We start from the raw sequence: 13,691 nt of genomic DNA on the forward strand, positions 1-13,691 counted from the left end.
ATTTTAACTGGCAGCACAACCTCACAAATCCTGCAAATTTGATCAATGTTGATTATAGCTGAAGAAGTTACAGGAACACTACATTTAAGAACTTACCTTGAGGGGCTGGTGCAGTGGGTTAGAAGGTTAAGCTTCCACCTGCAGTGCCAGCATCCCATATGGGCACTGGATTGAGTCCTGGCTGCTCCACTTCTAATCTAGCTCCCTGCTAGTCCACCTGGGGAGGCAGGGAAAGATGGCCTGAGTAGTTGGGCCCCTGCACTCACTTGGGAGACCCGGAAAAAGCTCCTGGCTTCAGCCTGGCACAGCCCTGGTCATTGCAGCCATTTTGGGAGTGAACCAGTGAATGGAAGATCTCTTTCTCTCTCTATCTCTGCCTTTCAAATACATAAACAAATCTCTTTTAAAAAAATAAAAACTTACCTTGAACCAAAGCCAGCACAGCTCATCCAATCAAATCCTTGATATTTTACTATAGATATCAGCCTATAAAATTTCTAAAAGCAACTGACTCAAAAAATTCACACACACACACACACAACCTGTGGCACAATAATTATAAAGCAACAAGTAACATGATACTTCCCACAGAAACACAGTAACTCTATAGAACCAGGATAAAAGAAAAAAAAATCAATAAATTGCCGGAAAAAGAATTCAAAACATGGGGTTGATGTAGTGATATAGCAGGTAAAGCTTCCACCTGTGACACCAGCATCCCATATGGGCACTGATTCCAGTTCAGGCAGCTCTACTTGCAATCTACCTCTCTGCTAATGTGCCTGGGGAAGCACTGGAGGATGGCCCAAGTGCCTTGGCCCCTGCACCCATATGTGAGACCCAGAGGCAGTTTCTAGCTCTAGCCTTCAACTTGCCCTAGCCCTGGCCATTGCAGCCATTTAGGAAGTGAAACAGCAGATGGAAGATTTATCTCTCTCTCTCACCCCCCTGTAGCACTGCCTTTCAAATGAATATAAAATATTTAAAATAATAATAAAAAGAATTCAAAATGCTTGTCTTTTTTAAAAAAAAGATTTATTTTATTTATTTATTTGAGAGGTAGAGTTACAGACAGTGAGAGAGAGAGAGAAAGAGAGAAAAGTCTTCCTTCTGTTGGTTCACTCCCCAAATGGCCGCAACAGCCAGAGCTGCGCTAATCCGAAGCCAGGAGCCAGGTGTTTCTTCGTGGTCTCCCATGTGAGTGCAGGGGCCCAAGAACTTGGGCCATCTTCTACTGCTTTCCCATGCCATAGCAGAGAGCTGGAATGGAAGAGGAATGGCGGGGACTCGAACTGGAGCTCATATGGGATGCCAGTGCCGCAGGCAGGGGATTAACATGTGCCAGCCCCAAAATACTAGTCTTTAAGAAAACAATAAGATACATGAGAACACAGACAATTCAATGACATTAAAAAGATAATTCATTACATGAATGAGAAATTCAGAAAGGGGATACAGAACGTAAAAATGGGTAGTAAAGGATTCACTAAATTAAATTTAAAAATACATTTGAAAGCCTCTCCAGCAGAATTAAGCAAGCAGAATAAAGAATTTCTGAGTGTGAAGATAGATATTTTGAGATAATTTACTTAAAATGTAAAATAGTAAACAAATAAAAAAATCAAGAAAGTCTTAGAGACACTTGAGGCTCCATAAAGTGGTAAAATGTTAGCATTATGGTTGTTCCAGAAGAAGGGAAGGGAAAGGCTATGGAAATTTTACTCAAGAATGTACTTGCTAAAACATTGCAAATCTTAGGAGATATAGACACCTACACTTGAGGAAACCCAAATGACCTCCAACAAAATTGACCAACAAATACAAGAAAAAGATAGAATCCTAAAACAGCAAAAGAAAAGCATCAACTCACTTGCCAGGGAATCCCCACTAGATTACCAGGAGACTTCTTAAGTGAAATCTTACAGGCCAGAGAATGAAATATTAAAAATCTCAAAAGAAAGCGAAATTGCCAAACAACATTACTATATTATTCCAACAAAGCCATCCTTCAGAAATGAAAAACAGATTTATCATGATAAGCAAAACTGAAGAAGTCTATCATGACCATTCCTTCCTTTATATATGTATATATATATATATACGTATACACACACATATATATATACACACACACATATATATATACACATATATATATAACATATAAAATAGCAAGTGCTTAAGGATATCCTATATTAGAAGTGAAGGATACCATCATGAAAACACATGAAAGTACAAATCTCAACAGTACAGCAGATATGTAAAAAAAGAAAATGAGTCTCATTTTATTTATATTTATACTTTTCCTGGATTTTATTTACTGTATATTTATTTAGTTTTTTTTACTTATATTAATTAGTCCTATAGTTATCTTTTTTTATTGTCATCATTAAATTTTGATATGGGGATTATGTTAGTCTCCTAAAATGACCTAGGAAGGGCTGGATTTTTCTGTATATTCTACAAGAATATATTATTATGTTATTATTTCTTCTTCAAGTACTTGGTAGAATCCACCAATGGACCTACTTATGTCTTCTCTGGAGGAAGAATTCTTTAATGAATTTAATTTCTTAAATACATACTGGGCTATTAAAATTTTATTTTATTTTATTATTTATTTTATTATTATTTGTGTTGTATATACATTCATCTACTAAATCATACGCCCACTAGATTCTAATGCATTCATAAACATCTTCATCTTTTCTCTCAAACTTTCAGCTTCAACAACTTTGACACTAGAGAAGACAAGGGAACAATCCATCTTTAACAGAATAACATTTCAGTGAAATATCATATAGATTTTTTTCATTTTTTCATTTTCATTTTACTTATTTTTAACAGATTCAATATGATCTATAGATACAAGTATAAGAACATAATGATTCTTTTCATATCATTTTTCTGAACTTATGTCTTTGAACAAACATTGTTCATATAACTTGTTGGCATAAAATCATTTCACATCTTCACAGAAAATTAAAATACAGCTACTGTATGATCCAGGAATCCCAATACTGGGTATATACAAAGGTAATGATATCAGTCTGTCAAAGAGACAGCTGAATGCTCATATTTATTGTAGTATTATTCGTAACAATCAAGTTATGGAATCCATCTAAATGTACATCAACAGATGAATTGATAAAGGAAAATGATAGGAGCTAGCATGGTGGCTCATCAGATTAAACCACCATTTGCAAGCCTGGGATCCCATATGAGAGCATTTGTTTCACTCATGGCTGTTCTGCTTGTGAGTCAGCACCCTGGTAACATGTCTGGGAAAGCAGAAGAAGATGGTCCAGAGGGAGGCAGAGAGAGAGACAGAGAGAGAGAGAGAGAATCTTCCATTTGCTAATTCACTCCCCAAACAGCCACAATGGCTGGAGCTGGGCTGGTCTAAAGCTAGAAGCTAAGAGCTTCTTCCGGGTCTCCCAAGTGGATGCAGGTGGCCAAGGACTTGGGCCATCTTCTGCTGCTTTCCCAGGCACATTAGCAAGGAATTGGATCAGAAGTGGAGCAGCCAGAACTCTTGAAAAAAGAAAATGTGACAAATACATTTATCCATATAATGAAATGCTATTCATCCATTAAAAAGTCAAAAGCCTGTCATTTGCATCATGGATGACATATTAAACGAAATGAGTCAGACACAGAAAGGCAAACATCACATGATTGTCATCATATGTGGAATCTGAAAAAAGATGATTTCATAGAGTTGGGATCAAGTAGTGATTACCAGACAAAGGGTAGGGAAAGGAGTAAATGGAACTGAGGTAGGTTAGTCAATAGGTATAATAGGTTAGTATAATAGGTATAATGTTACAGTTAGAAAAGAGAATTTCTGGTGTTCCATTACTTAGTAGGGCGATTACAGTTAACAGCACTGTATTTCATACTTCAAAATAACTAGAACAGAGAATTTTTAGTGTTTTCCCCACAAGAAAATGATAAATATATGAAATAATGGACATACCATAATAAACTAATTTGACCATTACACAAGGTATGCATATATTAAAACATCACATTCATCCCCCTTAAATATATGATTAAATATCAATAAATTATCAATTATAAATCAATAAAATATAATTCCAAGGAGTGGTATGGCTGGGTTGTATGGTAGGGTTCTATTCAGGTTTCTGAGGAACCTCTAGACTGACTTCCACAGTGGCTTAACCAGTTTGTATTCCCACCAACAGTGGGTTAGTGTCCCTTTTTCCCCACATCCTCGCCAGCATCTGTTGTTGGTAGATTTCTGTATGTGAGCCATTCTAACTGGGGTGAGATGAAACCTCATTGTGGTTTTGATTTGCATTTCCCTGATTGCTAGTGATCTTGAACTTTTTTTCACGTGTCTGTTGGCCATTTGGATTTCCTCTTTTGAAAAATGTCTATTGAGGTCCTTGGCCCATCTCTTAAGTGGGTTGTTTGTTTTGATGTTGTGGAGTTTCTTGATCTCTTTGTAGATTCTGGTTATCAACCCTTTATCTGTTGCATAGTTTGCTTCATGCTTCTGCAGGTGGAAATCCAATTTTCCCAGCACCATTTATTGAATAGACTGTCCTTAATCCAGGGATTGGTTTTGGATCCTTGATCAAATAGAATTTGGCTGTAGATGTTTGGATTGATTTATGGTGTTTCTATTGGCAAACAAAAAAGCTGTCTGCACATTAATGTTTATTGCAGCTCAATTCACAATAGCTAAGACCTGGAACCAACCCAAATGCCCATCAACAGTAGACTGGATAAAGAAATTACGGGACATGTACTCTATAGAATACTATACAGCAGTCAAAAACAACGAAACCCGGTCATTTGCAACAAGATGGAGGAATTTGGAAAACATCATGCTGAGTGAATTAAGCCAGTCCCAAAGGGACAAATATCATATGTTCTCCCTGATTGGCGACAACTAACTGAGCACCAAAGGAGAAACCTTTTGAAGTGAAATGGACACTATGAGAAACAGTGACTTGATCAGCTCTTGTCCTGACTGTTGATGAACAATGTACTACTTTATCCATTTTAGTATTTTTTTTTTTGTTCTAGTACTATTGGTTGAACTCTGTAATGAACACACAATCATTCTTAGGTGTTTAACTTTTTTTTTTGACAGGCAGAGTGGATAGTGAGAGAGAGAAACAGAGAGAAAGGTCTTGCTTTTGCAATTGGTTCACCCTCCAATGGCCGCCATGGCTGGCGGACTGTGGCCGGAGCACCACGCTGATCTGAAGGTAGGAGCCAGGTGCTTCTCCTGGTTTCCCATGGGGTGCAGGGCCCAAGCACTTGGGCCATCCTCCACTGCACACCCTGGCCACAGCAGAGAGCTGGCCTGGAAGAGGGGCAACTGGGACAGAATCTGGCACCCTGACCGGGACTAGAACCTGGTGTGCCGGCACTGCTAGGTGGAGGATTAGCCTATTGAGCTGCAGCGCCAGACAGGTCTTTAAATTTAACTGAAAAGTGATCTCTGTTAAACATAAGAGCTGGACTAAAAGAGGGAGGAGATGTACAACTTGGGACATGCTCAATTGGACTTGTCACAAATGGTGGAGTAAGAAACGTGCCAGGGGATTCCAATACAATCCTATCAGGTTGGCATGTACCAATGCCATCTCATTAGTCCAAGTGATCAATTTCAGTTCACAATTGATCACATTGATAGTTCTAAGAGTCAAAGGCATCACACAAACAAGACTAGTGTCTACTAATACTAACTGATAGAATCAAAAAGGGAGAGAAGGATCCATCATGGGAAGCGGGATACACAGAAGACTCATAGAATGGCAGATGTCCTAAACAGCACTCTGGCCTCAGAATCAGCCCTTAAGGCATTTGGATCTGGCTGAAGAGCCCGTGAGAGTATTTTAGGCATGGAAAGCCAAGACACTCTGGAAAAAAAAAGAAGACCTAAATGAAAGATCTCTGTGAGTGAGATCCCAGTGGAAAGAACAGGGCCATCAAAGAAGGAGGTACCTTTCTCTGAAGGGAGGAGAGAACTTCCACTTTGACTATAACCCTGTTGAAATAAGACTGAAATCGTCGAACTCAAAAGGCTTCCATAGCCTTGGCAACTCATGACTAGAGCCCAGGGAGATTACTGACACCATAAACAAGAGTGTCAAATTGTTAAGTCAACAACAGGAGTCACTGTGTACTTACTCCTCATGTGGGATCTGTCCTTAATGTGTTGTCCAATGTGAAGTAATGGTATAACTAGTACTGAAACAGTATTTTTCACTTTGTGTTTCTGTGTGGGTGCAAACTGAATTGATCTTCTGTATATAAAGATAATTGAAAATGAATCATTATGTGAATGGAATGGGAGAGGTAGAGGTAGATGGGAGGGGTGAGAGTGGGAGGGAAATTATGGTGGGGGGAAGCCATTGTAATCCATCAACTGTACTTTGGAAATTTATATTTACTAAATAAAAAAGAAAAAATCAATAAAATATAATTATAAATCAAAAGAGTGATAGATACAATAAAGTAACTATGGCAGAATATGAAGGGAGTAATATGGATTGTAATTTAAATATGGGCTCAGGGAAGGTCTATCTGTGGAGAGATATTTGATCAGAGATTGGAAAGAAGTGAGCAAGGGAGTTACGTGAATACCCAGGGTAGAAACCTGTCAGACAGAGAGCTGAGCAAATGACAGAGCCTTCAGATGGCAGTACTCTAGGTGCATTTCATAAACAGCTTGGAAACCCAACAAAATGGAGCTGCACTAGGAAAAAAAAAAGGAGAATGATTAGAAACAGATCACACAGAGAAGTACAAAATATGGTAAAGACTTTAGGTTTTATTCTGTGCAATAAAAAGATATTGGAAAATTTGAAATTCAGTAACATCATCCAACAGCTTTGGAACAATCACTATAGCTGGTGTGTGCCCAACAAACTGTAAGAGAGGTTTCTTTGTAGATTAGAGAGCTACAGGTATTTTCTACCTGAGAGATATTTGCTTAAATGGTAATGGTAAAGGAGTTCAGAAAAAATGCGTTCTGGATACACGTTAAAAGTAACACTGAGGGAATTTACTTTTTTGTGACACATGAAAGAAACAACTGTGTTGCAGATAACTGAAATTCTGCCCTAAGTAACTGAGTAAAAGAAATATTATTGATGTGGGAGTTAGATCAGGGATTTTCTTTTGAGTAAGTTAAAAGACAGACCTGCACCTCAGATGGCTTCAGGGGAAACATTTTGCCATAAAGTTATACATTTGAGAGTCATTAGCATACATTGATAATTTTTAATCTCTGTTATCAGATGAGATCACCTAAATCAGAGGTGATTAAAAAGCCTGAGATATTTTAAATTTTGTGATTGCAGAAATGGAGGACTCAGCAAAGGAGACTTAAAGGTTATCAACCAAACCAACACAAAATACAGGACTATAAAATCAAAGAAAGTGATATCCAGGAAGTGAAGTTAGAAAAGGCGAAGAGAGTTAGAGGGAGAGAGACACAGAGACTAAGACAAAGAGAAAAAGTGAGAGGGAAGGGGAAAGGGAGGGAAAAAAGAAAGAACATGAGATTTAAAAAAAATAATGATGTGACATGCTGACTTGCACTCCTCCCTAAAATTCCTACCTCCTGGAATCACCAAATGTGACTCTATTCATGATTAAGTTCTTTAAGAGGTGGCTAAATTCCATGAGGTCATTTGGATAATCCAAAATGGCTGGTGTCCTGAAACAAATACCCAGACCCTTACAGAGAAAACTTTCTATGAAGACACAGCAACAAGAGAGGCATCCATAAGCCAGGGAGAGAAGTCTCAGAAGAAATCAACCCTGCCAACACCTTAATCTCAGAATTAGACTCCAAAGTTGTGAGAAAATACTTTTAAAACACCCATTTCATGGTAGTTTGTTTTGTTAACCCCAGCAAATTAATATAATTGATCATTGTGGTTAGTTATGTGGAAGTCATTGGCATATGTGAAATGAACACTGTGAATAGGCACGTTGGTACCACAGCCTAAACATGCTTTATGACACCATTGAGAAGGCAGAATTCAGTTTACCAGACAGACATTTTCAAGGAGCTTAAAAAAAAAGTTTCAGCATTTGATAACATTACTAAGTGACTGATTATTAGATGGGCTGTTAGGAGAAGTAATGAGTCTCTGATCATGAGCGGAGTTTGCATAATTCATTGCTTCATTAAGTCATTTTTTATTTTGAAATTCTGATTTCCATATTTCAATTATGGAAAGAAACTTTAAAATGACCAGTTAATATTCTTGTTACCTACCTTTCTATTCAAAAGAAGTAAAGACTGAGAAATTAGATAAGATATTCTACTTACTCCAATGTTCTGGTTGATGAGACTGATGAATTATTTTAACTCATGTGGAAAGCAGGAGAAATTTCAAAGGCTTCTTATGAATCATGGAGGTGACTTTGTGCTGGCTCATGTTCAGGTTTGAAAAGGTTAATTCCTAATTCACTTTCTACTCTCCAGAAGCCAAGGGTTTATTCTGTCCAGAGAGAATCCTCCTGCTGTATAAATTCTGTTAAACATGACTCAAGAGCATAGTCTATACCTACGTATCAAGTAATCATTTAGAGGCAGAGCAGCTATATCAGTTGGTGTGCTCATTCTCATAAGCCCTATTTGTTGGCACCAGATTCCACAGAAGCAGAAGGCATTTGAATGACTCCTCAGTATTGCTCCACAAGGTTCAATTATGTGATATGGCAGGAATGCCTGTGGAGATCGTAAAATAACGATGCTCTTCTCTCCCACCACTGACTCTTTCAGAGGACCTTTTTGAGTCAGTCAGATGGGACTGCTTCCTCTCAGTGGGGTCCTCTCATAACACACCACTCTGTTCCTGGTCACAGCGATGAGGTAATGAAAATAATAACTCCAAAACTTTAAATAACATTGCACATTTGCAGAGTGCTTTCATAAATAATATATGGGGAGGCTTGAAAAGGACAGACCAAGGGTAGGCTCTCTGGGTGTACAGAGTAAGGAACTGAGCTTTAAAATTAGGAAATACTTCAGACTTGCATAGTCTTGTTTTTTTTTTTTTCCTTTGAAGCTTGGGAGAGAGAATTTATAGCTCCCTAATATGCTTGTTTCTGAACCTATAGATAGTGTTATTCAGTGACATCTCACACTTTTATCTTAGAATATCCTAAGTCATTTTATGATTAGGGTACAGCTTGAGAATCTATGCTATACTCCCAGGAGTTAATGTTGTCTTGGTCATGGAGGTTTGTTGGGAAGAGCATCTTCACACCTACACAATATTCTTGGCAAGTCAGAGCCAGTGGTGGCCAGTTCCATGTGAGGATGCTTACAGGGAGGACTGACTCACATTCTAAAGTCTTACAGTGTTGTCTTAAGAGCCCCTGGGGCTCTGAACTGGAAATGCAAGTTGAACATGAAGGCAAGTTCCTCCACTTCTGCTACCAAATCCTCCACTCAAATTGACCGCAGCATTTTATTCTAGAATGTGGATCTTTATGGTTCAGGGAGAAGGCTGATTGATAGGGGCTGATGAATACTGTTGCGAATTGGAGGATCCCAGAAGACCTTTAAGTTATGTCAATAATTATCTTAGTTGACATTTCATGGCTGCACTTTAGATATTATACCCACCTATTTGAATGATTCATGGCATCCATAAAGTCTTCTGAAGAATGGTTAAGCCTACCTAGTGTCTGGAATCCTGCGAAGGTCACATCTGTAAGAAGGATGGGAGTAGAGATGGCCACACGCCTTTAAAACCTCATCGCATTCCAAACAACTTTTAACAGTCTTTTTGTGAGTGCCTGTCTGCTTTCTCTGATGAGTGGCAGAGTTGATGCTGGTACAGAAGGCAATGAATTAACAGTGCTTTGCTCAAGGTTGTCTTTATTGTGGGGGCAGAAGGATGTTCAACATAGATCTTTGGAGTCAGAAATCTGGGTTCCAATCCAACCTTGCTAATTACCAACTGAATATCTATTCATAAAATATTTATTTGTTTTCTAGCTACAAAGTGAGAACAATTGTGCAATAAAGTATTTGTAGAACAATAATTAGTACATAACTGGTACTCAACACTAACTTTTGCCTTATTCTTTCTCTGTCTGGGTAATTTTTTGGGAAAAATTGAGGAAAAGGAAAAGTAACTACAGAACACAAGAGAACTGAGAAATGTAAAGAAAAATTGGTTATAACAAATTTCATTCTCAGGAAGTGTTTGGTAGGAAGTAACCTTAAACTTTAGCCACAGACTCTATTAGTATGAACGTTTTTATAACTTTTTTTTTTTTTTTTGCCCAACTCAATCCTCATGAAATTGTAGCTATTTCTCTTTTTGGATTCCCACAAAAAGTTACCTACACAATTTATGCAAAACTGTTAGGGGGATGCTAATTTTTCCAAGTCTATGCATTTGAAACTATTCCTCTCAAGCGGAGCTTGATGCCATGTCTTACTAAGAAAAGGGTACAACTCAGTAAAATGAAGTGTATGGTTGGAATAACCCTGTAAACACCTACTAAAAAAATGATACATAAGTTTTACTCTTACATGTTATACAACAAATTTTAAGTTCTCATTAGTTGTGGTCATCAAGTTAAGTAGTGTCACTGTTCCAATAATAAACCTAATCTCAGAGAGTCAAAATATCCAGCCAAAACTTGGAACCAAATCCAAATTCATGCCTAGTTAATATTAAATCTTAATCTTTTTCCACTTTGTTGAGCTGCCTTAGAGTCAGTTAAATCCCCTAAGGATTTTTTCTCACATGAATTACTGTTTAGTTAGGTTTCCTTCATTCAGAATTTTAACCTATGAGTAAAATTTAATGTGCATCATCACTTCTGAGTTTTATGTTGATAATTTTTTTAAACTTTTATTTAATGAATATAAATTTCCAAAGTACAGCTTATGGATTACAATGGCTTCCCCTCCATAACGTCCCTCCCACCCATAACCCTCCCCTTTCTCACTCCCTCTCCCCTTCCATTCACATCAAGATTCATTTTCGATTCTCTTTATACAGATCAGGTTAGCATACATTTTTTTATTTTTTTTAACTTTTATTTAATGAATATAAATTTCCAAAGTACAGCTTATGGATTACAATGGCTTCCCCCCCATAACGTCCCTCCCACCCGCAACCCTCCCCTTTCCCACACCCTCTCCCCTTCCATTCACATCAAGATTCATTTTCGATTCTCTTTATATACAGAAGATCAGTTTAGCATACATTAAGTAAAGATTTCAACAGTTTGCTCCCACACAGAAACATAAAGTGAAAAATACTGTTTGAGTACTAGTTATAGCATTAAATCTCAATGTACAGCACACTAAGGACAGAGATCCTACATGAGGAGTAAGTGCACAGTGACTCCTGTTGTTGACTTAACAAATTGACACTCTTGTTTATGGCATCAGTAATCACCCTAGGCTCTTGTCATGAGCTGCCAAGGCTATGGAAGCCCCCTGAGTTCACTGACTCTGATCATATTTAGACAAGGCCATGGTCAAAGTGGAAGTTCTCTCCTCCCTTCAGAGAAAGGTACCTCCTTCTTTGATGACCCATTCTTTCCACTGGGATCTCACTCATGGAGATCTTTCATTTAGTTTTTTTTTTTTTTTTTTTTGCCAGAGTGTCTTGGATTTCCATGCCTGAAATACTCTCATGGGCTTTTCAGCCGGATTGGAATGCCTTAAGGGCTGATTCTGAGGCCAGAGTGCTGTTTAGGACATCTGCCATTCTATGGGTCTGCTGTGTATCTCACTTCCCATGTTGGATCATTGTCTCCCTTTTTTATTCTATCAGTTAGTATTTGCAGACACTATTCTTGTTTATGTGCTCCCTTTGGCTCTTGGTCCTATCATTATGATCAATTGTGAACAGAAATTGATCACTGGGACTAGTGAGATGGCATTGGTACATGCCACCTCGTTGGGATTGAATTGGAATCCCTGATATGTTTCTAACTCTACCGTTTGGGGCAAGTCAGCTTGAGCATGTCCCGAATTGCACATCTCTTCCCTCTCTTATTCCCACTTTTATATTTACCAGCAATCACTTTTCAGTTAAGTTTCAGCACTTAAGAAGAATTGTGTATTGATTACAGTATTCAACCAAAAGTATTAAGTAGAACAAAAAAAATACTAAGAGGGATAACCTATTAAGTTGTTCATCAACAGTCAGAGTGAGGGCTGATCAAGTCACCGTTTGTCATAGTGTTCATTTCACTTTAACAGGTTTCCTTTTTGGTGCTCAGTTAGTTGTCATCTATCAGGGAGAACATGTGGTATTTGTCCCTTTGGGATTGGCTAATTTTTTTTTTTTTGACAGGCAGAGTGGACAGTGAGAGAGAGACAGTGAGGAAGGTCTTCCATTGCCGTTGGTTCACCCTTCAATGGCCGTCACGGCCGGCGCGCTGCGGCTGGGCACCGCACTGATCCGATGGCAGGAGCCAGGTGCTTCTCCTGGTCTCCCATGGGGTGCAGGGCCCAAGCACCTGGGCCATCCTCCACTGCACTCCCTGGCCACAGTAGAGAGCTGGCCTGGAAGAGGAGTAACCTGGACAGAATCCGGCGCCCCGACCGGGACTAGAACCCAGTGTGCCAGCGCTGCAAGGCGGAGGATTAGCCTAGTGAGCTGCGGCTCCGGCCAGGATTGGCTAATTTTAAACATCATTTCAGTCTAGAAATAATTTTGATTCTTGTGTCCAAAATATTTTTTTTTATTTTTTCCAGGGTGTTTGTTGTTGTTGTTGATGATGTTTAGCTATAGATTTGACAGGTATTTCTGTCATGCCTTCATCTAGTCACTGGAAGTATTCTATGACAGGACAAATACATGAATGAAACATTGTTTAAGAAATGTTTTAATTTTGGCACCATCTATGATTCACTGAAGTATAGATCAGTAGTTAAGTCATGAGCTCTAGAGTAAAAAATAAAATTTTATTCCTGGGTCTGAATTTGGAGGGAGTAGCTTCATTTATCTAAATCCCAAGGTCTTTTTTCTGTGTAATGGAAATATTAAGATAGCTTCATAAAAATAAGATTATTTCTTAACCACAGCATTGTGACTTGTACATAATTAGCTTTTTAATAATGTTAAGTATTGTTTTCCAAATAATTTATTTTTATTAATATAATGAGAAAAGATTTCATGTAATTCATAGATACAATTCTAAGACTGCAATGGAATTCCTTCCCTTTTTCCTTCTTTTTTTAAAACTTTTTTGGCTGGTGCTGTGGCTCACTAGGCTAATCCTCTGCTTGTGGTGCCGGCACCCCAGGTTCTAGTCCCGGTTGGGGCGCTGAATTCTGTCCCAGTTGCTCCTCTTCCAGTCCGGCTCTCTTCTGTGACCCAGGAGTGCAGTGGAGGATGGCCCAGGTCCTTCGGCCCTGCACCCGCATGGGAGACCAGGAGAAGCACCTGGCTCCTGGCTTCGGATCGGCGCAGCCTGCTGGCTGTGGCAGCTTTTTGGAGGTTGAACCAACAGAAGGAAGACCTTTCTCTCTGTCTCTCTCTCTCACTGTCTAACTCTGCCTGTCAAAAAAAAAACAAAAAACAAACAAACAAAAAAAACCAACAACACATTTTTGATACAAAAATGCACTCCTCTCAATTCCATTTCTTTGTGTGAAATTTCTGAAGTACCCTTGTAATTTAAGCTAGCATTTCCATATGTGAAGATGC

The sequence above is a fragment of the Oryctolagus cuniculus genome, chromosome 7, assembly GCF_051225735.1.
Source record: "Oryctolagus cuniculus isolate XC-2025 breed Fujian yellow rabbit chromosome 7, ASM5122573v1, whole genome shotgun sequence".
Taxonomy (NCBI): domain Eukaryota; kingdom Metazoa; phylum Chordata; class Mammalia; order Lagomorpha; family Leporidae; genus Oryctolagus; species Oryctolagus cuniculus.